The following is a 27,965-nucleotide window of genomic DNA, read 5'->3' as shown; positions in this document are numbered from 1 at the left end:
ATTGGGTGCGAAAGATAAGTCAAGTCTGTGCGAATGTAAACAATTACTTTGCTTCGTTCTTCGCAAGCGGCTGAACAAAAAGCTTCATAACCGGACAATCTATAAGGCGTTGAAACGTTTGGTTGACATATGACAACTATAGGGAATTGATTGGCCCGAACAAATTGGCGAAAGTCCGAGATACGGGACTTCATGCCTCTGGCATTCCATTGAAAAATCGACGCACTTTTAACTTCAGTGCGGAAGATGAAATTTTGTTGAGCCATTGTGCTTATACGAAGTTAGCAAGAACTGGATTCAGTGCATCCAGTATTTGCAGTGCACTCTTAGCAGACGGAGATTATATGCTGCTCAGTAGCGTGTGAATCGTGGCAATTAATGATTGCACGATTGCCGTCACTTGCCTGTCTTGGTTGGAAAGATCTCGAACCGGCATCGCGGACTGGCCGTCATGAAACTCCTTCTGTTCGCTTGATGCTGCTTCACTTTGAAGTGCAGGCCCCTCTGTCGCAGTTAGGGTATGCTCACTGGCTTTTTCCTTTACAGCCTTTCCCACGGCATGTGGTCTGGGAGGTAAAGGAGGTGGTACTAATGAGGCTGGCAAACGTGTCGAAGAGGTAGCGGGCGTCGTCGAAGACCGACGTCGACGTGAACGACGCCTTCTGACTTTAGCTGCGGCTTCTCGATGAGATGAGTGATCGCGCACCATCTCCTTCAAGATGGCAATTTCCTTCTCAATCCGCGGGCAGTCCTTCGATGTGGCTTCATGAGATCCATTGCAATTAGAGCATTTGTTGACAGTTGCGACGCGCTTATCCGCTTCATGGTGCTCGGCGCAGCGGTGGCATACCACCGAATTCTCGCAGACGCTGCTCATATGTCCAAGTTTCATGCATTTACGGCACTGGAGAGGCTTTGGAATGAAAGGCCGCACAGCATGTCTGAAGTACCCCACCTTCACATGAGAGGGGAGTGATGTGCTCCCAAACGCAATCTTCAAACAGCGAGACTTGCCTAGCCGGGTGACATCAACAATGGAAGTATCAGTTGTTGACTTGACAAGAAATTGTAAGTCATTATTGGAAATAGTCACATCAATGTCGTAGATCACGCCGGTTACTACATCACATCCCAAGGGAACATGAGAGCGCACCTGGTTGCCGTCCAAGTCAGTTACACTGCGCAGAACGCCCAACGCAGTTGCGTGCAAAACGCTGTGTATACGCTTAGCTCGTCGAATTTGTATGCCCGTGCGCACGTCGAATTTGTATGCGCTTGCGCACGTTGAAATTTGCACGCGCTTGCGCACATCGAATATCTATGCGCGTGCGCGCGTCGTATTTGAATGTTCCCGCACACGTCGAATTTGTATGCGCTTGCGCACACCGAAATTTTTATGCGCGTGCGCACGTCGAGTTTGTATGCGCTTGCGCGCGTCGAAATTTGTATGCGCGTACACACGTCGAAATTTGTATGCGCTTGCGCCCGTCAAAAGTTGTATACGCGTGAGCACAACGAATTCTGTATGCGGGTTCGCACGTAGAATTTGTATGTGCGTGCCCACGTCGAATTTTTATGTACTTGCACTTGTCGAAATTTGTATGCGCTTGCACACGTCGATCTTTGTATGCGCTTGCCCACGTCGAATTTGTATGCGCTTGCGCACGTCGAAGTTGGTATGCACGTTCGCACGTCGAATTTGTATGTGCTTGTGCACGTAAAAATTTGTATGCGCTTGCACACGGCGAATTTAGCATGCGCTTGCGCACATCGAATTTGTATGCGCTTGCGCACGTCGAATTTATTGCGCTTGCGCACGTCGAATTTGTATGCGCGTGCGCACGTCGAATCTGTATGCGCATGCGCACGTCGAAATTTGCATGTGTTTGCGCACGTCGAATTTGTACGCGTGTGCACACGTCGAAATTTTTACGCGCTTGCGCACGACGGATTTTTATGCGCGTGCGCACGTCGAATTTGTATGCGCTTGCACACGTCAAAATATGTATGCGCGTGTGCACGTCGAAATTTCTATGCGCTTGCGCACGTCGAAATTTGTATTCGCGTGCGCACGTCTTAATGCATATTCGCGTGCTCAAGTCGTAATGCATAATCGCGTGCGCACGTCGTAATGCATATTCGCGGGACCACGTCGAATTTGTATGCGCTTGTGCACGCTGAAATTTTTTTGCGCTTGCGCACGTCGAAGTTTGTATGCGCTTGCGCACGTCAAACATTCGTATGCGCGTGTGCACGTCGTATGCAAATTCGCGTGCGCACGTCGAACTTGTATGCGCTTAGCACGACAAATTTGTATGCCCCTGCGCACGTCGAATTTGTATGCGCTTGCACACGTTGAAATTTGCATGCGCTTGCGCACGTCGAATTTGAATGCGCGTGCGAACGTCGAATTTGTATGTGCCTGCACACGTCAAATTTATGGCGCTTGCGCACGCCGAAATTTTTATGCACGTGCACACGTCGAGTTTGTATGCGCTTGCGCACGTCAAAATTTGTATGCGCGTACACACGTCGAAATTTGTATGCGCTTGCGCACGTCGAAATTTGTATGCGCTTGCGCCCGTAATAATTTGTATGCGCGTGCGCACAACGAATTCTGTATGCGGGTTCACACGTAGAATTTGTATGTGCGTGCCCACGTTGAATTTGTATGTACTTGCACTTGTCGAAATTTGTATGCGCTTGCACACGTCGGTCTTTGTATGCGCTTGCCCACGTCGAATTTGTATGCGCTTGCGCACGTAGAAATTTTTAAACGCTTGCGCACGTCGGAATTTGTATGCGCGTGCGTACGTCGAATTTGTATGCGCGTGCGCACGTCGAAATTTGCATGCGCTTGCGCACGTCGAATTTGTATGCGCGTGCGCACGTCGAATTTGTATGTGCCTGCACACGTCGAATTTATGGCGCTTGCGCACGCCGAAATTTTTATGCGCGTGCGCACGTCGAGTTTGTATGCGCTTGCCCACGTCGAAATTTGTATGCGCGTACACACGTCAAAATTTGTATGCGCTTGCTCACGTCGAAATTTGTATGCGCTTGCGCCCGTCATAATTTGTATGCACGTGCGCACAACGAATTCTGTATGCGGGTTCGCAGGTAGAATTTGTATGTGCGTGCCCACGTCGACTTTGTATGCAGTCTCACTTGTCGAAATTTGTAATCGCTTGCACACGTAGATCTTTGTATGCACTTACCCACGTCGAATTTGTATGCGCTTGCGCACGTCGAAATTTGTATGCGCTTGCGCACGTCGAAATTTGTATGCCCGTGCGTACGTCGAATTTGTATGCGTGTGCACACGTCGAATTCGTATGCGCTTGCACACGTCGAAATTTGTACGCGCGTGCGCACGTCGAACATTCGTATGCGCGTGCGCACGTCGTAATGCATACTTGCGAGCGCACGTCGTAATGCATACTCGCGTGCGCACGTCGAATTAGGATGCGCTTGCGCACGTCGCATTCGTATGCGCATGCGCACGTCGAATTCATATGTGCCTGCACACATGGAAATTTGTATGCGCTTGCGCACGTCGAAGTTTGTAGGCGCGTTCGCACGTCGAGTTGTATGCGCGTACACACGTCGAAATTTGCATGCGCGTGCGCACGTCGAAATTTGTATGCGCGTGCACACGTCGAACATTCTTATGCGCATGCCCACGTCGTAATACATACTCGCGTGCGCACGTAGAATTTGCATGCGCTTGCGCACGTCGAAATTTGCTTGTGCTTGCGCACGTCAAATTTGTATGCGCGTGCGCACATCGAATTTGTATGTGGCTGCACTTGTCGAAATTTGTATGCGCTTGCACACGTCAATATTTGTATGCGCTTGCCCACGTTGAATTTGTATGCGCTTGCGCACGTCGAAATTTGTTTGCGCTTGCGCACGTCAAAATTTGTATGCGCATGCGTACGTCGATTTTGTATGCGTGTGCGCACGTCGAATTCGTATGCGCTTGCACACGTCGAAATATGTATGCGCGTGCACACGTCGAACATTCGTATGCGCGTGCGCACGTCGAATTTGTATGTGCTTGCGCACGTCGAATTTGTATGCGCGTACACACGTTGAAATTTGTATGCGCTTGCGCACGTAAAAATTTGTATGCGCGTGCGCACGTCGAAATCTGTATGCGGGTGCGCACGTCGAATTTATATGTGCGTGCCCACTACGAATTTGTACGCGCGTGCGCACGTCGAATTTGTACGCGCTTGCGCACGTCGAAATTCGTATGCGCGTGCGCACGTCGACATTTGTATGCGCTTGCGCAAGTCAAACACTCGTATGCGGGTGTGCACGTCGTAATGCATATTCGCGTGTGCACGTCGAATTTGTATGCACTGGCACACGTCCAATTCGTGTAAGAGCTCACGTCAAAATTTGTATGCGCGTGCGCACGTCGAAATTTGTATGCACGTGCGCACGTCAAATTTGCATGCGCTTGCGCACGTCGAAATTTGTATGCGCATGCACACGTCGAATATTCTTATGCGCGTGCCCACGTCGTAATGCATACTCGCGTGCACACGTCAAATTTGCATGGGCTTGCGCACGTCGAAATTTGTACGCGCGTGGGCACATCGAATTTGTATGTGGCTGCGCACGTCGAATTTGTATGCGCGTGCACACCCAAAGATTCGTATGCGTGTGTGCACGTCGTAATGCATATTCGCGTGGGCACGTCGAATTTGTATGTGCTTGCGCACGTGAAAAACTCGTATGCGCGTGTGCACGTCGTAATGCATATTCGCGTGTGCACGTCAAAGTTGTATGCGCTAGCGCACGTCGAATTTGTATGCGCATGCGCACGGCGAGTTTGTATGCGCTTGCCCACGTCGAATTTGTATGTACTTGCCCTTGTCAAAATTTGTATGCGCTTGCACACGTCGATATTTGTATGCGCTTGCCCACGTCGAATTTGTATGCGCTTGCGCACGTCTAAATTTGTATGCGCTTGCGCGCGTCGAAATTTGTATGCGCTGGCCCACGTCGAATTTGTATGCGCATGCGCACGTCGAATTCGTATGCGCTTGCCCACGTCGAATTTGTTTGTACTTGCACTTGTCGAAATTTGTATGCGCTTGCACACGTCGATATTTGTATGCGCTTGCCCACGTCGAATTTGTATGCGCTTGCGCACGTCGAAATTTGTATGCGCTTGCGCACGTCGAAATTTGTATGCGCGTGCGTACGTCGAATTTGTATGTGCGTGCGCACGTCGAATTCGTATGCGCTTGCACACGTCCAAATTTGTATGTGCGTGCGCACCTCTTAATGCATACTCGCGTGCCCACCTCGAAGTTTGTATGCGCGTTCGCACGTCGAATTTGTATGTGCTTGCGCACGTCGAATTTGTATGCGCGTACACACGTCGAAATTTGTATGCGCGTGTGCACGTCAAATTTGTATGCGCTTGCGCACGTCGAAATTTGTATGCGCGTACGCACGTCGAACATTCTTATGCGCGTGTCCACGTCGTAATGCATACTCGCGTGCGCACGTCGAATTTGCATGCGCTTGCGCACGTCGAAATGTGAATGCGCTTGCGCACATCGAATTTGTATGCGCGTGCGCACGTCGAATTTGTATGTGCCTGCACACGCGGAAATTTGTATGTGCTTGCGCACGTCGAATTTGTGTGCGCTTGCGCACGTCGAATTTGTTAGTGCCTGCACACGTCGAATTTGTATGCGCTGTTGCACGTCGAATTTGTATGCGCGTGCTAACGTCGAAATTTGTATGCGCGTGCGCACGTCGAACATTCGTATGTGCGTGCCAACGTAGTAATGCATATTCGCGTGCGCATGTCGAAATTTGTATACGCTTGCGCACGTCAAACATTCGTACGTGCGTGCGCACGTCGAACATTTGTATTCGCGTGCGCACGTCGTAATGCATACTCGCGTGCGCACGTCAATTTTGCATGCGCTTGCGCACGTCGAAATTTGCATGCGCTGCGCAGTCAAATCTCTATGCGCGTGCGCACATCGTATTTGTATGTGGCTGCACTTGTCGAAATTTGTATGCGCTTGCACACGTCGATATTTGTATGCGCTTTCCCACGTCGAATATGTATGCGCTTGCGCACGTCGAAATTTGTATGCGCTTCGCCCGTAAAAATTTGTATGCGCGTGCGAACAACGAATTCTGTATGCGGGTTCGCACGTAGAATTTGTATGTGCGTGCCTACGTCGAATCTGTATGCGCTTGCACACGTCGATCTTTGTATGCGCTTGCCCACGTCGAATTTGTATGCGCTTGCGCACCTCGAAGTTTGTATGCGCGTTCGCACGTCGAATTTGTATGTGCTTGCGCACGTCGAATTTGTATGCGCGTACACACGTCGAAATTTGTATGCGCGTGCGCACGTCAAATTTGTATGCGCTTGCACACGTCGAACTTTGTATGCGTGCGCGCACGTCGAACATTCTTATGCGCGTGCCCACGTCGTAATGAATACTCGCGTGCGCACGTTGAATTTGCATGCGCTTGCGCACGTCGAAATGTGCATGCGCTTGCGCACATCGAGTTTGTATGCGCGTGTGCACGTCGAATTTGTATGTGCCTGCACACGTGGAAATTTGTATGTGCTTGCGCACGTCGAATTTGTGTGCGCTTGCGCACGTCGAATTTGTTAGTGCCTGCACACGTCGAATTTGTATGCGCTTGTGCACGTCGAATGTGTATGCGCGTGCTAACGTCGAAATTTGTATGCGCGTGCGCACGTCGAACATTCTTATGTGCGTGCGAACGTAGTAATGCATATTTGCGTGCGCACGTCGAAATTTGTATACGCTTGCGCACGTCGAAATTTGTATGTGCGTACACACGTCGAAATTTGGATGCGCGTGCGCACGTCGAAATTTCGCATACCAATTAGAGCGCATACCAATTAGCGCATACCAATTAGACGTGCGCACGCGCATACGAATTCGACGTGCGCAAGCGCGTACAAATTTTGACGTGTGCACGCGAATATGCATGTTGACGTGCGCGAGCACATACAAATTTTAACGTGCGCACGTGCATAAAAATTCGATGTGCGCAAGCGCATGCAAATTACGACGTGCGCAAGCGCATGCCAATTCGACGTGCGCAAGCGAGTATGCATTACGACGTGCACACGCGCAAACGCATGTTCGACGTGCGCACGCGCATACGAATGTTCGACGTGCGCAAGCGCATACAAATTTCGACGTGCGCAAGCGCATACAAATTTTGACATGCGCAAGCGCATACGAATCGACGTGCACCCGCGAATATGCATTAGGACGTTCGCACGCACATACGAATGTTCGACGTGCGCAAGCGCAAAAAACTTTCGCCGTGCACAAGCACATACAAATTCGACGTGCGCCCGCAAATATGCATTACGACGTGCGCACGCGATTATGCATTGCGACTTGCGCACGCGAATATTACGTACAACTTTCGAAGTGCGCACGCGGATACAGATTCGACGTGCGCAAGCACATACAAATTTCCACGTGTGCAGGCACATACAAATTTGACGTGCGCAAGCGCATACTAATTCGATGTGCGTACGCGAATATGCATTACGACGTGCGTGCGCGATAATGCATTATGACGTGCGCACGTGCATACGAATGTCCGACGTGTACACGCGCATACAAATTTCGACGTGTGCAAGAGCATACAAGTTCGACGTGCGCACACGCATACAAATTCGACGTGCACAAGCTCATAAAAATTCGACGTGTGCAGGCACATACAAATTTGACGTGCGCAAGCGCATACAAATTCGATGTGCGTACGCGAATATGCATTACGACGTGCGCGAGCGAATATGCATTACGACGTGCGCACGTGCATACGAATGTCCGACGTGTGCACGCGCATAGAAATTTCTACGTGCGCAAGCGCATAGTAATTTCGACGTGCACACGCGCATACAAATTTCGACGTGCGCAAGCGCATACAAATTCGAAGTGCGCACATGCATACAAATTCAATGTGCGCAAGCGCATGCAAATTTTGACGTGCGCAAGCGCATGCAAATTCGACGTGCACACGCGAATATGCATTACGACGTGCACACGCGCATACGAATGTTCGACCTGTGCACCCACATACAAATTTGGATGTGCGCAAGCGCATGCAAAATTCAACGTGTGCAAGCGCATACAAATTCGACGGGCACCCGCGAATATGCATTACGACGTTCGCACACACATACGAATGTTCGACGAGCGCACGCACATACGAATGTTCGACGTGCGCAAGTGCCTAAAAAACTCGACGTGCGCAAGCGCATACAAATTTTGACATGCGCAAACGCATACAAATTCAACGTGCACAAGCGCATACAAATTTGACGTGTGCAGGCGCATACAAATTCGACGTGCGCACGAGCATACCAATTTTACGTGCGCAAGCGCATACAAATTCGATGTGCGTATGCGAATGTGCATTACGACGTGCGCGCGCGAATATGAATTATGACGCGCGCACGTGCATACGAATGCACGTGCGCGCGAACCTGTGCAACACGAACCTGTGCAACCGCATACAAATTTCGGCATGCGCAAGCGCATAGAAATTTCGACGTGCGCAAGCGCATACAAATTGGACGTGCGCACGCGCATACAAATTCAATGTGCGCAAGCGAATGCAAATTTCGACGTGCGCAAGCGCATGCGAATTCGACGTGCGCACGCGAGTATGCATTACGACGTGCGCACGCGCAAACGAATGTTCGACGTGCGCAAGCGCATACAAATTTCGACGCGCGCAAGCACATACAAATTTCGACGTGCGCAAGCGCATACAAATTCGACGTGCGCAAGCGGATACAAATATCGACGTGTGCAAGCACATACAACTTTCGACAAGTGCAAGCGCATACAAATTGTACGTGCTCACGCACATACAAATTCAACGTGCGCACCCGCATACAGATTTCGACGTGCGCATACGCATACAAGTTTGACGTGTGCAAGCGCATACAAAGTTTGACGTGTGCACGCGCATACAAATTTCGACTTGTGCAAGCGCATACAAGTTCGACGTGCGCACACGCATACAAATTCGACGTGCACAAGCACATACAAATTCGATGTGTGGAGGCACATACAAATTTGACGTGCGCAAGAGCATACAAATTCGATGTGCGTACGCGAATATGCGTTACGACGTGCGCGCGCGAATATGCACTATGACGTGCGCACGTGCATACGATTGTCCGACGTGTGCACGCGCATACAAATTTCGACGTGCGCAAGTGCATAGAAATTTTGACGTGCACACGCGCACACAAAGTTCGACGTGCGCAAGCGCATACAAATTCGAAGTGCGCACGTGCATACAAATTCAATGTGCACAAGCAAATGCAAATTTTGACGTGCGCAAGCGCATGCAAATTCGACGTGCGCACGCGAGTATGCATTACGACGTGCGCATGTGCATACGAATGTTCGACGTGTGCACGCGCATACAAATTTCGACGTGTGAGAGCACTTACAAATTCGACGTGCGCACGCCAATATGCATTACGACGTGCACACGCGCAAACGAATGTTCGACGTGCGCACGCGCATACAAATTTCGACGTGCGCAAGCGCATACAATTTCGACGTGCGCACGCGCATACAAATTCGACGTGCGCAAGCACATACAAATTCGACGTTTGCAAGCACATACAAATTTCCACGTGTGATGACACATACAAATTCGACGGGTGCACGCGCATACAAATTCGACGTGTGCAAGCGCATACAAATTCGACGCGCACACGCGAATATGCATTACGACGTGCACAGCGCATACGAATGTTCGACGTGCGTACGCGCATAGAAATTTCGACGTGCTCCAGCGCATACAAATTCGATGTGCGCTAGCGCATAGAAATTTCGACGTGCTCCAGCGCATACAAATTCGACGTGCGCTAGCGCATAAAAATTCGACGTGCGCAAGCGCATACAAATTTCCACGTGTGCAGGCACATACAAATTAGACGTGCGCACGCGCATACAAATTCGATGTGCACAAGCGCATGCAAATTTCGATGTGCGCACGCGAGTATGCATTACTATGTGCGCACGCGCATACGAATTTTGACGTGCGCAAGCGTATACAAATTTCGACGTGCGCAAGCGCATGCAAATTCGACGTGCGCATTCGCATACAAATTGGACGTGCGCAAGCGCATTAAAATTCGATGTGCGTACCGATTATGGATTACGACGTGCGCACGCGAATATGCATTACGACGTGCGCACGTGCATACGAATGTCCGACGTGTGCACGCGCATACAAATTTCGACGTGCGCAAGCCAATAGAATTTTCGACGTGCGCACGCGCATAGAGATTTGACTTTCGCACGCGCATACAAATTCTACGTGCGCAAGCGCATACAAATTCGACGTGCGCTAGCGCATACAAATTTCTACGTGTGCAGGCACATACAAATTAGACGTGCGCATGCGCATACAAATTCGATGTGCACAAGCGCATGCAAATTTCGACGTGCGCAAGCGCATGCAAATTCGACGTGTGCACGCGAGTATGCATTACCACGTGCGCACGCGCATACGAACGTCCGTGGTGCGGACGCGCATACAAATTTCGACGTGCGCAAGCACATGGAAATTTCGACGTACGCACGCTCATACAAATTTCGACGTGCGCAAGCGCATACAAATTTTGACATACGCAAGCGCATAGAAATTCGACGTGCGCACGCGCATACAAATTCGACATGCGCAACCGCATAGAAATTCGACGTTCTACGTGAATATGGATTACGACGTGCAACCGCGTATACGAATGTTTGACGTGCGCAAGCGCATACAAATTTCGACGTGTGCAAGCGCATACAAATTCGACGTGCGCAAGCGCGTACAAATTTCGACGTGTGCACGCGCATACAAATTCAACGTGCGCAAGCACATCAAATTTCGACGTGCGCACGTGCATACAAATTCGATGTGCGCAAGCGCATGCAAATTTCGACGTGCGCAAGCGCATGCAAACTCGACGTGCGCAAGCGAGTATGCATTACGACGTGCACACGCGCAAACGCATGTTCGACGTGCGCACGCGCATACGAATGTTTGACGTGTGCAAGCGCATACAAAATTCTACGTGCGCAAGCGCATACAAATTTTGACATGCGCAAGCGCATACAAATTCGACGTGCACCCGCGAATATGCATTACGACGTTCGCACGCACATACGAATGTTAGACGTGCGCAAGCGCAAAAAAATTTCGGCGTGCGCAAGCACACACAAATTCGACGTGCGCCCGCGAATATGCATTACGACGTGCGCACGCGATTATGCATTACGACTTGCGCACGCAAATATTCATTACGACGTGCGCACGCGAATACGAATGTTCGGCGTGCGCACGCGCATACAATTTTCGACGTGCACATGGGTATACAAATTCGATGTGTGTACGCGAATATGCATTACGACGTGCGCTCGTGAATATGCATTACGACGTGCGCACGTGCATACGAATGTCCGACGTGTGCACGCGCATACTAATTTCGACGAGAGCAAGCGCATACCAATAAAACGTGCGCACGCGCATACGCATTCGACGTGCCCAAGCGCGTACAAATTTCGACGTGTGCACACGCATACAAATTCGACGTGCGCAAGCACATACAAATTTCGACGTGCGCTCGCGCATACAAATTCGAGGTGTGCAAGCGCATGCAAATTCGACGTGCGCAAGCGAGTATGCATTACGACGTGCACACGCGCAAACGCATGCTCGACGTGCGCACGCGCATACGAATGTTCGACGTGCGCAAGCGCATACAAAATTCGACGTGCGCAAGCGCATACAAACTTTTAAGATGCGCAAGCGCATATAAATTCGACGTGCACCCGCGAATATGCATTACGACGTGCGCACGCGATTATGCATTACGACTTGCGCACGCAAATATTCATTACGACGTGCGCACGCGAATACGAATGTTCGGCGTGCGCACGCGCATACAAATTTCGACGTGCACAAGCGTATACAAATTCGATGTGTGTACGCGAATATGCATTACGACGTGCGCACGCGAATATGCATTACGACGTGCGCACGTGCATACAAATGTCCGACGTGTGCACGGGCATACAAATTTCGACGAGCGCAAGCGCATACCAATAAAACGTACGCACGCGCATACGAATTCGACGTGCGCAAGCGCGTACAAATTTCGACGTGTGCACGCGCATACAAATTCGACGTGCGCAAGCACATACAAATTTCGACCTGCGCTCGCGCATACAAATTCGATGTTTGCAAGCGCATGCGAATTCGACGTGCGCAAGCGAGTATGCATTACGACGTGCACACGCGCAAACGCATGTTCGACGTGCGCACGCGCATACGAATGTTCGACGTGCGCAAGCGCATACAAAATTCGACGTGCGCAAGCGCATACAAATTTTGAGATGCGCAAGCGCATATAAATTCGACGTGCACACGCGAATATGCATTACGACGTGCGCACGCGATTATGCATTACGATTTGCGCACGCGAATATTCATTACGACGTGCGCACGCGAATACGAATGTTCGACCTGCGCACGCGCATACAAATTTCTACGTGCACAAGCGCACACAAATTCGATGTGCGTACGCGAATATGCATTACGACGTACGCACGTGCACACGAATGTCCGACGTGTGCACGCGCATACAAATTTCGACGTGCAAATTTCCACATACAAATTTTCACATGTGCAGGCACATACGACGTGCACAAGCGCGTACAAATTCGACCTGTGCACGCGAATATGCATTACGACGTGCGCACGCGAATATGCATTACGACATGCGCACGCGAATATTCATCACGACGTGCGCACGCGAATACGAATGTTCGACGTGCGCAAGCGCATACAAATTTCGACGTGCACAAGCGCATAAAAATTTCGACGAGTGCATGCGCATACCAATTAGATGTGCGCACGCGCATACGAATTCGACGTGCGCAAGCGCGTACAAATTTCGACGTGTGCACGCGCATACAAATTCGACGTGCGCAAGCACATACAAATTTCGACGTTCTACGTGAATATGCATATGACGTGCGCACGCGAATATGCATTACGACGTGCGCACGTGCATACGAATGTCCGACGTGTGCATGCGCATACAAATTTTGACGTGCCCAAACACATAGAAATTTCGACGTGCACACGCGCCTACAAATTTCGACGAGCGCAAGCGCATACCAATTAGACATGCGCACGTGCATACGAATTCGATGTGCGCAAGCGCATGCAAATTTCGACGTGCGCGAGCGCATGCAAACTCGACGTGCGCAAGCGAGTATGCATTACGACGTGCACACGCGAAAACGCATGTTCGACGTTCGCACGTGCATATGAATGTCCGACGTGTGCACGCGACTACAAATTTCGACGAGCGCAAGCGCATACCAATAAAACGTGCGCACGCGCATAAAAATTCGACGTGCGCAAGCGCGTACAAATTTCGACGTGTGCACGCGCATACAAATTCGACGTGCGCAAGCACATTTAAATTTCGACGTGTGCTCGCGCATAAAAATTCGAAGTGCGCAAGCGCATACAAATTCGACGTGCGCAAGCGCATACAAATTCGACGTGCGCAAGCACATGCAAATTCGACGTGCGCACGCGAGTATGCATTACGTCGTGCACACGCGCAAACGCTTGTTCGACGTGCGCATGCGCATACGAATGTTCGACGTGCGCAACCACATACAAATTGCGACGGGCACAAGCGCGTAAAAATTCGACGTGTGCAAGCGGATACAAATATCGACGTGTGCAAGCACATACAACTTTCGACAAGTGCAAGCGCATACAAATTGTACGTGCTCACGCACATACAAATTCAACGTGCGCACCCGCATACAGATTTCGACGTGCACACACGCATACAAATTTGACGTGTGCAAGAGCATACAAAGTTTGACGTGTGCACGCGCATACAAATTTCAACGTGTGCAAGCGCATACAAGTTCAACGTGCGCACACGCATACAAATTCGACGTGCACACGCGCATACAAATTCGATGTGTGCAGGCACATACAAATTTGACGTGCGCAAGCGCATACAAATTCGATGTGCGTACGCGAATATGCATTACGACGTGCGCGCGCGAATATGGACTACGACGTGCGCACGTGCATACGATTGTCCGACGTGTGCACGCGCATACAAATTTCGACGTGCGCAAGTGCATAGAAATTTCCACGTGCACACGCGCATACAAATTCGAAGTGCGCACGTGCATGCAAATTCAATGTGCGCAAGCGCATGCAAATTTTGACGTGCGCAAGCGCATGCAAATTCGACGTGCGCACGCGAGTATGCATTACGACGTGCGCACGTGCATACGAATGTTCGACGTGTGCACGCGCATACAAATTTCGACGTGTGAGAGCGCTTACCAATTCGACGTGCACCCGCGAATATGCATTACAACGTTCGCACGCACATACGAATGTTCGACGTGCGCAAGCGCAAAAAAATTTCGGCATGCGCAAGCACATACAAATTTGACGTGCGCCCGCGAATATGCATTACGACGTGCGCACGCGATTATGCATTATGACTTGCGCACGCAAATATTCATTACGACGTGCGCACGCGAATACGAATGTTCGACGTGCGCACGCGCATACAAATTTCCACGTGCACAAGCGCATACAAATTCGATGTGCGTACGCGAATATGCATTACGACGTGCGCACGTGCATACGAATGTCCAACGTGAGCACGCGCATACGAATTTCGACGAGCGCAAGCGCGTACTAATTTCGACTCGTGCACGCGCATACAAATTTGACGTGCGCAAGCACATACAAATTTCGACGTGCGCAAGCGCATACGAATTCGACGTGCGCAAGCACAAATTTCCACATGTGCAGGCACATACAAATTCGACGTGCGCACGCACATACAAATTCGATGTGTGCAAGCGCATGCAAATTTCGACGTGCGCAAGCCCATGCAAATTCGACGTGCGCACGCGAGTATGCATTACGTTGTGCACACGCGCAAACGCATGTTCGACGTGCGCAAGCGCATACGAATGTTCGACGTGCGCACGTGCATACAAATTTCGACGTGCACAAGCGCGTACAAATTCGACGTACGCACGCGAATATGCATTACGACGTTCCCACGCACATACGAATGTTCGACGTGCGCACGCGTTACGAATTTCGACGTGCACAAGCGCGTACAATTTCGATTTGCGCACGCGAATATGCATTACGACGTTCGCACGTGAATATGCATTACGATGTGCGCACGCTAATGTGCTATACGACATGCGAACGCGCATACGAATGTCTGAAGTGCGCACGCACATACAAATTTCCATGTGCACAAGCACATAGAAATTTCGACGTACGCACGCGCATACAAATTTCGACGTGCGCAAGCGCACAGAAATTCGGCGTGCGCACGCGCATACAAATTAGACATGCGCAAGCGCATAGAAATTCGACGTTCTACGTGAATATGCATTACGACGTGCAACCGCGCATACGAATGTTTGACGTGCGCAAGCACATAAAAATTTCCGACGTGCGCACGCGCATACAAATTCGACGTCTGCAAGCGCATAAAAATTTCGACGTGGGCAAGTGCAAAAAAATTTCGGTGTGCGCAAGCGCATACAAATTCGAAGTACGCCCGCGACTATGCATTAAGATGTGCGCACGCGATTTTGCATTACGACTTGCGCACGCGAATATTCATTGCGACGTGCGCACGCGAATACGAATATTCGACGTGCGCACGCGCAAACAAATTTCGACGTGCACAAGCACATACAAATTCGATGTGCGTACGTGAATATGCATTATGACGTGCGCACGCGAATATGCATTACGACGTGCGCACGTGCATACGAATGTCCGACGTGTGCACGCGCATGCAAATTCGACTTGCGCACGCGAGTATGCATTACGACGTGTGCACGCGCATACAAATGTTCGACGTACGTACGCGCATAAAAATTTCGACGTGCGCACGCGCATACAAATTCGACGTGCGCAAGCGCGTACAAAATTTACGTGTGCAGGAACTAACGAATTCGACGTGCGAGAGCGCATACAAATTCGACGTGCGATAGCACATACAAATTTCCACGTGTACAGACACTTAAAAATTCGACGTGCGCACGCGCATACAAATTCGATGTGCGCAAGCGCATGCAAATTTCGACGTGCGCAAGCCCATGCAAATTCGACGTGCGCACGCGAGTATGCATTACGACGCGGGCACGCGCATAAGAATGTTCGACGTGTGCACGCGCGTAGAAATTTCTACGTGCGCAAGCGCATACGAATTTGACGTGCGTACGCGCATACAAATTTTGACGTGCGCAAGCGCATACGAATTCAACGTGCGCACTTATACAAATTGGACGTGCGCCAGCGCATACAAATTCGACGTGCACACGCGAATATGCATTACGACGTGCACACGCGCATACGAGTGTTTGACTTGCGCAAGCGCATACAAATGTCGAGGTGCGCACGCGCATACGACTTTCGACGTGCGCAAGCGCGTACAAACTCGACGTGCACATGCGCATACAAATTCGACGTGGGCACGCACATAAAAATTCGACGTGCGCACCCGCATACAGATTTCGACGTGCGCACGCGCATACAAATTTTGACGTGCGCAAGCGCATACAAATTTCCACGTGTGTACGCGCATACAAATTCGACGTGCGCAAGCACATACAAATTCGACGTGCGCACGCGCATACGAATGTTCGACGTGCGCACGCGCATACAAATTTCGACGTGTGCAAGCGCATACGAATTCGACGTGCGCTAACGCATACAAATTTGATGTGCGCACGCGCATACAAATTTGACGTGCGCAAGCGCATACAAATTTTACGTGCGCAAGAGCATGCAAATTTCGACGTGCGCCAGCGCATGCGAATTCGACGTGTGCAGGAATATACAAATTCGACGTGCGCACGCGCATACAAATTCGACGTGCGCAAGCGAATGCAAATTTCGACGTGCGCAAGCGCATGCAAATTCGACGTGCGCACGCGAGTATGCCTTACGACGTGTGCACGCGCATACGAATGTTCGACGTGTGCAAGCGCATACAAATTTCGACGTGCGCAAGCGCATAGAAACTCGACGTACGCACGCGCATACAAATTTCGACGTGCGCAAGCGCATACAAACTTCGACGTGCGCACTTATACAAATTGGACGTGCGCCAGCGCATACAAATTCGACGTGCACACGCGAATATGCATTACGACGTGCACACGCGCATACGAATGTTTGACGTGCGCAAGCGCATACAAATTTCGACGTGCGCAAGTGCATACAAATTTTGGAGTGCGCAAGCACATACAAATTTCGACGTGCGCACGCGAATATGCATTACGACGTTCGCACGCACGTAAGAATGTTCGACGCGCACCCGCGAATATGCATTACGACGTGCACACGCGCATCCGAATGTTCGGCGTGCACAAGCGCATACAAATTTTGACGTGCGCAAGCGCATACAAATTTTGACGTGCGCAGGCGCATACAAATTCGACGTGCGCAAGCGCATACAAACATCGACGTGTGCAAGCGCATTTGAATTTCGACAAGTGCAAGCGCATACAAATTTCGACGTGCGCACGCAAATATGCATTATGACGTGCGCACGCGATTATGCATTACGACTTGCGCACGCGAATATTCATTACGACGTGCGCACGCGAATACGAATGTTCGACAAGTGCAAGCGTATACAAATTTCGACAAGTGCAAGCGCATACAAATTTCGACGTGCACAAGCGCACGCAAAATCGATGTGCGTACGCCAATATGCATTACGACGTGCGCACGTGCATACGAATGTCCGACGTGTGCACGCGCATACAAAATTCGTCGTGCGCAAATACATAGAAATATGGACGTGCACACGTGCCTACAAATTTCGACGAGCGAAAGCGCATACCAATTAGACGTGCGCACGCGCATACGAATTCGACGTGCGCAAGCGCGTACAAACTTCGACGTGTGCACGCGCATACAAATTCGACGTGCGCAAGCACATACAAAGTTCGACGTGCGCATGCGCATACAAATTCGATGTGTGCAAGAGCATGCAAATTCGACGTGCGCAAGCGAGTATGCATTACGACGTGCACACGCGCAAACGCATGTTCGACGTGCGCAAGCGCATACAAAATTCGACGTGCGCAAGCGCATACAAATTTTGACATGTGCAAGCGCATACAAAATCGACGTGCACCCGCGAATATGCATTACGACGTTCGCACGCACATACGAATGTTCGACGTGCGCAAGCGCAAATAAATTTCGGCGTGCGCAAGCACACACATATTCGACGTGCGCCCGCGAATATGCATTACGACGTGCGCACGCGATTATGCATTATGACTTGCGCACGCAAATATTCATTACGACGTGCGCACGCGAATACGAATGTTCGACGTGCGCACGCGCATACAAATTTCCACGTGCACAAGCGCATACAAATTCGATGTGCGTACGCGAATATGCATTAAGACGTGCGCACGTGCATACGAATGTCCAACGTGAGCATGCGCGTACAAATTTCGACTTGTGCACGCGCATACAAATTCGACGTGCGCGAGCACATACAAATTTCGACGTGCGCTCGCGCATACAAATTCGACGTGCGCAAGTTCGACGTGCGAAAGCGCATGCGAATTCGACGTGCGCAAGCACATACAAATTTCCACAAGGGCAGGCACATACAAATTCGACGTGCGCATGCGCATACAAATTCGATGTGCGCAGGCGCATGCAAATTTCGACGTGCGCAAGCCCATGCAAATTCGACGTGCGCACGCGAGTATGCATTACGTCGTGCACACGCGCGAACGAATGTTCGACGTGCGCATGCGCATACGAAGGTTCGACGTGCGCAAGCACATACAAATTTCGACATGCGCAAGCGCATACAAATTTCGACGTGCGCAAGCACATACAAATTTTGACATGCGCAAGCGCATACAAATTCGGCGTGCGTCCGCGAATATGCATTACGACGTTGGCACGCACATACGAATGTTCGACGTGCGCACGCATGTACGAATGTTCGACGTGTGCACGCGCACACGAACGTCCAACGTGCGCATGCGCATACAAACTTCGACGTGCGCAAGCACATAGAACTTTCGACGTACGCACGCGCATACAAATATCGACGTGCGTAAGCGCATAGAAATTCGACGTGTGCACGCGCATAGAAATTTCGACGTGCGCAAGCGCATACAAAGTTTGACGTGCGCAAGCGCATACAAATTCGACGTGCGACGCGCATACAAATTCGACATGCGCAAGCGTATAGAAAATTGACGTGCACACACGAATATGCATTACGACGTGCACACGCGCATACGAATGTTCAACGTGCGTACGCGCATAAAAATTTCGACGTGCGCAAGCGCATACAAATTGCGACGTGCGCAAGCGTATACAAATTTCGACGTGCGCACGCGAATATGCATTACGACGTTTGCACGCACATACGAATGTTCGACGTGCGCACTTACGAACGAATGTTCGACGTGCGTACGCGCATACAATTTTCGACATGCGCGCATACAAACTCGACGTGCGCACGCGCATACAAATTTGGACGTGCGCAAGCGCATACGAATTCAACGTGCGCACGCACATACAAATTGGACGTGCGCCATCGCATACAAATTTGACGTGCACACGCGTATATGCATTTGACGTGCGCATGCTCATACAAATTCGCATACAAAAGCGCATACAAAAGCGCATACGTGCGCAAGCGCATACGAATGTTCGACGTGCGTACGCGCATACAAATTTCGACGTGCGCACGCGCATACAAATTCGACGCGCGCAAGCGCTTACAAATTCGACGTGTGCAGGCACATACGAATTCGACGTGGGCACGCGCATACAAATTCGACGTGCGCAAGCACATACATATTCGACGTGCGCACCGGCATACAAATTCGACGTGCACAAGCGCAGTCAAATTCGACGTCCACACTCGATTATGCATTACGACGTGCACACGCGCATACGAATGTTTGACGTGTGAAAGCGCATACAAATTTCGACGTGCGCATGCGCATACAAATTCGACGTGCGCACACGCATACAAATTCAACATGCGCAAGCGCATACAAATATCGACGTGTGCAAGCGCATACAAATTTCGACAAGTGCAAGCGCATACAAATTGTACGTGCTCACGCACATACAAATTCAACGTGCGCACCCGCATACAGATTTCGACGTGCGCACGCACATACAACTTTGACGTGCGCAAGCACATACAAAGTTTGACGTGTGCAGTCACATACAAATTTGACGTGCGCAAGCGCATACTAATTCGATGTGCGTACGCGAATATGCATTAAGACGTGCGCGCGCGAATATGCATTATGACGTGCGCACGTGCATACGAATGTCCGACGTGTGCACGCGCATACAAATTTCGACGTGTGCAAGAGCATACAAGTTCGACGTGCGCACACGCATACAAATTCGACGTGCACAAGCTCATACAAATTCGACGTGTGCAGGCACATACAAATTTGACGTGCGCAAGCGCATACAAATTCGATGTGCGTACGCGAATATGCATTACGACGTGCGCGAGCGAATATGCATTACGACGTGCGCACGTGCATACGAATGTCCGACGTGTGCACGCGCATAGAAATTTCGACGTGCGCAAGTGCATAGAAATTTTGACGTGCACACGCGCACATAAATTTCGACGTGCGCAAGCGCATACAAATTCGAAGTGCGCACGTGCATACAAATTCAATGTGCGCAAGCAAATGCAAATTTTGACGTGCGCAAGCGCATGCAAATTCGACGTGCGCACGCGAGTATGCATTACGACGTGCGCATGTGCATACGAATGTTCGACGTGTGCACGCGCATACAAATTTCGACGTGTGAGAGCGCTTACAAATTCGACGTGCGCACGCGAATATGCATTACGACGTGCACACGCGCAAACGAATGTTCGACGTGCGCACGCGCACACAAATTTCGACGTGCGCAAGCGCATACAATTTCGACGTGCGCACGCGCATACAAATTCGACGTGCGCAAGCACATACAAATTCGACGTGTGCAAGCGCATACAAATTCGACGCGCACACGCGAATATGCATTACGACGTGCACACGCGCATACGAATGTTCGACGTGCGTAGGCGCATAGAAATTTCGACGTGCTCCAGCGCATACAAATTCGACGTGCGCTAGCGCATAGAAATTTCGACGTGCTCCAGCGCATACAAATTCGACGTGCGCTAGCGCATAAAAATTCGACGTGCGCAAGCGCATACAAATTTCCACGTGTGCAGGCACATACAAATTAGACGTGCGCACGCGCATACAAATTCGATGTGCACAAGCGCATGCAAATTTCGACGTGCGCACGCGAGTATGCATTACTACGTGCGCACGCGCATACGAATTTTGACGTGCGCAAGCGTACACAAATTTCGACGTGCGCAAGCGCATGCAAATTCGACGTGCGCATTCGCATACAAATTCGACGTGCGCAAGCGCATTAAAATTCGATGTGCGTACCGATTATGCATTACAACGTGCGCACGCGAATATGCATTACGACGTGCGCACGTGCATACGAATGTCCGACGTGTGCACGCGCATACAAGTTTCGACGTGCGCAAGCCAATAGAATTTTCGACGTGCGCACGCGCATAGAGATTTGACTTTCGCACGCGCATACAAATTCTACGTGCGCAAGCGCATACAAATTCGACGTGCGCAAGCGCATACAAATTTCTACGTGTGCAGGCACATACAAATTAGACGTGCGCACGCGCATACAAATTCGATGTGCACAAGCGCACGCAAATTTCGACGTGCGCAAACGCATGCAAATTCGACGTGTGCACGCGAGTATGCATTACCACGTGCGCACGCGCATACGAACGTCCATGGTGCGGACGCGCATACAAATTTCGACGTGCGCAAGCACATGGAAATTTCGACGTACGCACGCTCATACAAATTTCGACGTGCGCAAGCGCACACAAATTTTGACATACGCAAGCGCATAGAAATTCGACGTGCGCACGCGCATACAAATTCGACATGCGCACGCGCATACAAATTCGACGTGCGCACGCGCATACAAATTCAATGTGCGCAAGCGAATGCAAATTTCGACGTGCGCAAGCGCATGCGAATTCGACGTGCGCACGCGAGTATGCATTACGACGTGCGCACGCGCAAACGAATGTTCGACGTGCGCAAGCGCATACAAATTTCGACGCGCGCAAGCACATACAAATTTCGACGTGCGCAAGCGCATACAAATTCGACGTGCGCAAGCGGATACAAATATCGACGTGTGCAAGCACATACAACTTTCGACAAGTGCAAGCGCATGCAAATTGTACGTGCTCACGCACATACAAATTCAACGTGCGCACCCGCATACAGATTTCGACGTGCGCATACGCATACAAATTTGACGTGTGCAAGCGCATACAAAGTTTGACGTGTGCACGCGCATACAAATTTCGACTTGTGCAAGCGCATACAAGTTCGACGTGCGCACACGCATACAAATTCGACATGCACAAGCGCATACAAATTCGACATGCACAAGCGCATGCAAATTCGATGTGTGCAGGCACATACAAATTTGACGTGCGCAAGAGCATACAAATTCGATGTGCGTACGCGAATATGCATTACGACGTGCGCGCGCGAATATGCACTATGACGTGCGCACGTGCATACGATTGTCCGACGTGTGCAGGCGCATACAAATTTCGACGTGCGCAAGTGCATAGAAATTTTGACGTGCACACGCGCACACAAATTTCGACGTGCGCAAGCGCATACAAATTCGAAGTGCGCACGTGCATACAAATTCAATGTGCGCAAGCAAATGCAAATTTTGACGTGCGCAAGCGCATGCAAATTCGACGTGCGCACGCGAGTATGCATTACGACGTGCGCATGTGCATACGAATGTTCGACGTGTGCACGCGCATACAAATTTGGACGTGTGAGAGCGCTTACAAATTCGACGTGCGCACGCGAATATGCATTACGACGTGCACACGCGCAAACGAATGTTCGACGTGCGCACGCGCATACAAATTTCGACGTGCGCAAGCGCATACAATTTCGACGTGCGCACGCGCATACAAATTCGACGTGCGCAAGCACATACAAATTCGACGTGTGCAAGCACATACAAATTTCCACGTGTGCAGACACATACAAATTCGACGGGTGCACGCGCATACAAATTCGACGTGTGCAAGCGCATACAAATTCGACGTGCACACGCGAATATGCATTACGACGTGCACACGCGCATACGAATGTTCGACGTGCGTACGTGCATAGAAATTTCGACGTGCTCCAGCGCATACAAATTCGACGTGCGCTAGCGCATAGAAATTTCGACGTGCTCCAGCGCATACAAATTCGACGTGCGCTAGCGCATAAAAATTCCACGTGCGCAAGCGCATACAAATTTCCACGTGTGCAGGCACATACAAATTAGACGTGCGCACGCGCCTACAAATTCGATGTGCACAAGCGCATGCAAACTTCGACGTGCGCACGCGAGTATGCATTACTACGTGCGCACGCGCATACGAATTTTGACGTGCGCAAGCGTATACAAATTTCGACGTGCGCAAGCGCATGCAAATTCGACGTGCGCATTCGCATACAAATTCGACGTGCGCAAGCGCAATAAAATTCGATGTGCGTACCGATTATGTATTACGACGTGCGCACGCGAATATGCATTACGACGTGCGCACGTGCATACGAATGTCCGACGTGTGCACGCGCATACAAATTTCGACGTGCGCAAGCCAATAGAATTTTCGACGTGCGCACGCGCATAGAGATTTGACTTTCGCACGCACATACAAATTCTACGTGCGCAAGCGCATACAAATTCGACGTGCGCAAGCGCATACAAATTTCTACGTGTGCAGGCACATACAAATTAGACGTGCGCACGCGCATACAAATTCGATGTGCACAAGCGCATGCAAATTTCGACGTGCGCAAGCGCATGCAAATTCGACGTGTGCACGCGAGTATGCATTACCACGTGCGCACGCGCATACGAACGTCCGTGGTGCGGACGCGCATACAAATTTCGACGTGCGCAAGCACATGGAAATTTCGACGTACGCACGCTCATACAAATTTCGACGTGCGCAAGCGCATACAAATTTTGACATACGCAAGCGCATAGAAATTCGACGTGCGCACGCGCATACAAATTCGACATGCGCAACCGCATAGAAATTCGACGTTCTACGTGAATATGGATTACGACGTGCAACCGCGTATACGAATGTTTGACGTGCGCAAGCGCATACAAATTTCGACGTGTGCAAGCGCATACAAATTCGACGTGCGCAAGCGCGTACAAATTTCGACGTGTGCACGCGCATACAAATTCAACGTGCGCAAGCACATCAAATTTCAACGTGCGCACGTGCATACAAATTCGATGTGCGCAAGCGCATGCAAATTTCGACGTGCGCAAGCGCATGCAAACTCGACGTGCGCAAGCGAGTATGCATTACGACGTGCACACGCGCAAACGCATGTTCGACGTGCGCACGCGCATACGAATGTTTGACGTGTGCAAGCGCATACAAAATTCTACGTGCGCAAGCGCATACAAATTTTGACATGCGCAAGCGCATACAAATTCGACGTGCACCCGCGAATATGCATTACGACGTTCGCACGCACATACGAATGTTAGACGTGCGCAAGCGCAAAAAAATTTCGGCGTGCGCAAGCACACACAAATTCGACGTGCGCCCGCGAATATGCATTACGACGTGCGCACGCGATTATGCATTACGACTTGCGCACGCAAATATTCATTACGACGTGCGCACGCGAATACGAATGTTCGGCGTGCGCACGCGCATACAATTTTCGACGTGCACAAGCGTATACAAATTCGATGTGTGTACGCGAATATGCATTACGACGTGCGCTCGCGAATATGCATTACGACGTGCGCACGTGCATACGAATGTCCGACGTGTGCACGCGCATACTAATTTCGACGAGAGCAAGCGTATACCAATAAAACGTGCGCACGCGCATACGCATTCGACGTGCCCAAGAGCGTACAAATTTCGACGTGTGCACACGCATACAAATTCGACGTGCGCAAGCACATACAAATTTCGACGTGCGCTCGCGCATACAAATTCAAGGTGTGCAAGCGCATGCAAATTCGACGTGCGCAAGCGAGTATGCATTACGACGTGCACACGCGCAAACGCATGCTCGACGTGCGCACGCGCATACGAATGTTCGACGTGCGCAAGCGCATACAAAATTCGACGTGCGCAAGCGCATACAAACTTTTAAGATGCGCAAGCGCATATAAATTCGACGTGCACCCGCGAATATGCATTACGACGTGCGCACGCGATTATGCATTACGACTTGCGCACGCAAATATTCATTACGACGTGCGCACGCGAATACGAATGTTCGGCGTGCGCACGCGCATACAAATTTCGACGTGCACAAACGTATACAAATTCGATGTGTGTACGCGAATATGCATTACGACGTGCGCACGCGAATATGCATTACGACGTGCGCATGTGCATACAAATGTCCACGTGTGCACGGGCATACAAATTTCAACGAGCGCAAGCGCATACCAATAAAACGTACGCACGCGCATACGAATTCGACGTGCGCAAGCGCGTACAAATTTCGACGTGTGCACGCGCATACAAATTCGACGTGCGCAAGCACATACATATTTCGACCTGCGCTCGCGCATACAAATTCGATGTTTGCAAGCGCATGCGAATTCGATGTGCGCAAGCGAGTATGCATTACGACGTGCACACGCGCAAACGCATGTTCGACGTGCGCACGCGCATACGAATGTTCGACGACGCAAGCGCATACAAAATTCAACGTGCGCAAGCGCATACAAATTTTGAGATGCGCAAGCGCATATAAATTCGACGTGCCCACGCGAATATGCATTACGACGTGCGCACGCGATTATGCATTACGACTTGCGCACGCGAATATTCATTACGACGTGCGCACGCGAATACGAATGTTCGACCTGCGCACGCGCATACAAATTTCTACGTGCACAAGCGCACACAAATTCGATGTGCGTACGCGAATATGTATTACGACGTACTCACGTGCACACGAATGTCCGACGTGTGCACGCGCATACAAATTTCGACGTGCAAATTTCCACATACAAATTTCCACATGTGCAGGCACATACGACGTGCACAAGCGCGTACAAATTCGACCTGTGCACGCGAATATGCATTACGACGTGCGCACGCGAATATGCATTACGACATGCGCACGCGAATATTCATCACGACGTGCGCACGCGAATACGAATGTTCGACGTGCACAAGCGCATACAAATTTCGACGTGCACGAGCGCATACAAATTTCGACGAGCGCATGCGCATACCAATTAGATGTGCGCACGCGCATACGAATTCGACGTGCGCAAGTGCGTACAAATTTCGACGTGTGCACGCGCATACAAATTCGACGTGCGCAAGCACATACAAATTTCGACGTTCTACGTGAATATGCATATGACGTGCGCACGCGAATATGCATTACGACGTGCGCACGTGCATACGAATGTCCGACGTGTGCATGCGCATACAAATTTTGACGTGCCCAAACACATAGAAATTTCGACGTGCACACGCGCCTACAAATTTCGACGAGCGCAAGCGCATACCAATTAGACATGCGCACGTGCATACGAATTCGACGTGCGCAAGCGCGTACAAATTTCGACGTGTGCACGCGCATACTAATTCAACGTGCGCGAGCACATCAAATTTCGACGTGCGCACGTGCATACAAATTCGATGTGCGCAAGCGCATGCAAATTTCGACGTGCGCGAGCGCATGCAAACTCGGCGTGCGCAAGCGAGTATGCATTACGACGTGCGCACGCGCATACGAACGTCCGTGGTGCGGACGCGCATACAAATTTCGACGTGCGCAAGCACATGGAAATTTCGACGTACGCACGCTCATACAAATTTCGACGTGCGCAAGCGCATACAAATTTTGACATACGCAAGCGCATAGAAATTCGACGTGCGCACGCGCATACAAATTCGACATGCGCAACCGCATAGAAATTCGACGTTCTACGTGAATATGGATTACGACGTGCAACCGCGTATACGAATGTTTGACGTGCGCAAGCGCATACAAATTTCGACGTGTGCAAGCGCATACAAATTCGACGTGCGCAAGCGCGTACAAATTTCGACGTGTGCACGCGCATACAAATTCAACGTGCGCAAGCACATCAAATTTCAACGTGCGCACGTGCATACAAATTCGATGTGCGCAAGCGCATGCAAATTTCGACGTGCGCAAGCGCATGCAAACTCGACGTGCGCAAGCGAGTATGCATTACGACGTGCACACGCGCAAACGCATGTTCGACGTGCGCACGCGCATACGAATGTTTGACGTGTGCAAGCGCATACAAAATTCTACGTGCGCAAGCGCATACAAATTTTGACATGCGCAAGCGCATACAAATTCGACGTGCACCCGCGAATATGCATTACGACGTTCGCACGCACATACGAATGTTAGACGTGCGCAAGCGCAAAAAAATTTCGGCGTGCGCAAGCACACACAAATTCGACGTGCGCCCGCGAATATGCATTACGACGTGCGCACGCGATTATGCATTACGACTTGCGCACGCAAATATTCATTACGACGTGCGCACGCGAATACGAATGTTCGGCGTGCGCACGCGCATACAATTTTCGACGTGCACAAACGTATACAAATTCGATGTGTGTACGCGAATATGCATTACGACGTGCGCACGCGAATATGCATTAC

This window comes from Rhipicephalus microplus, chromosome 9 (assembly GCF_043290135.1).
Source record: "Rhipicephalus microplus isolate Deutch F79 chromosome 9, USDA_Rmic, whole genome shotgun sequence".
NCBI lineage: Eukaryota > Metazoa > Arthropoda > Arachnida > Ixodida > Ixodidae > Rhipicephalus > Rhipicephalus microplus.
Note: the sequence above shows the minus strand (reverse complement) of the source record.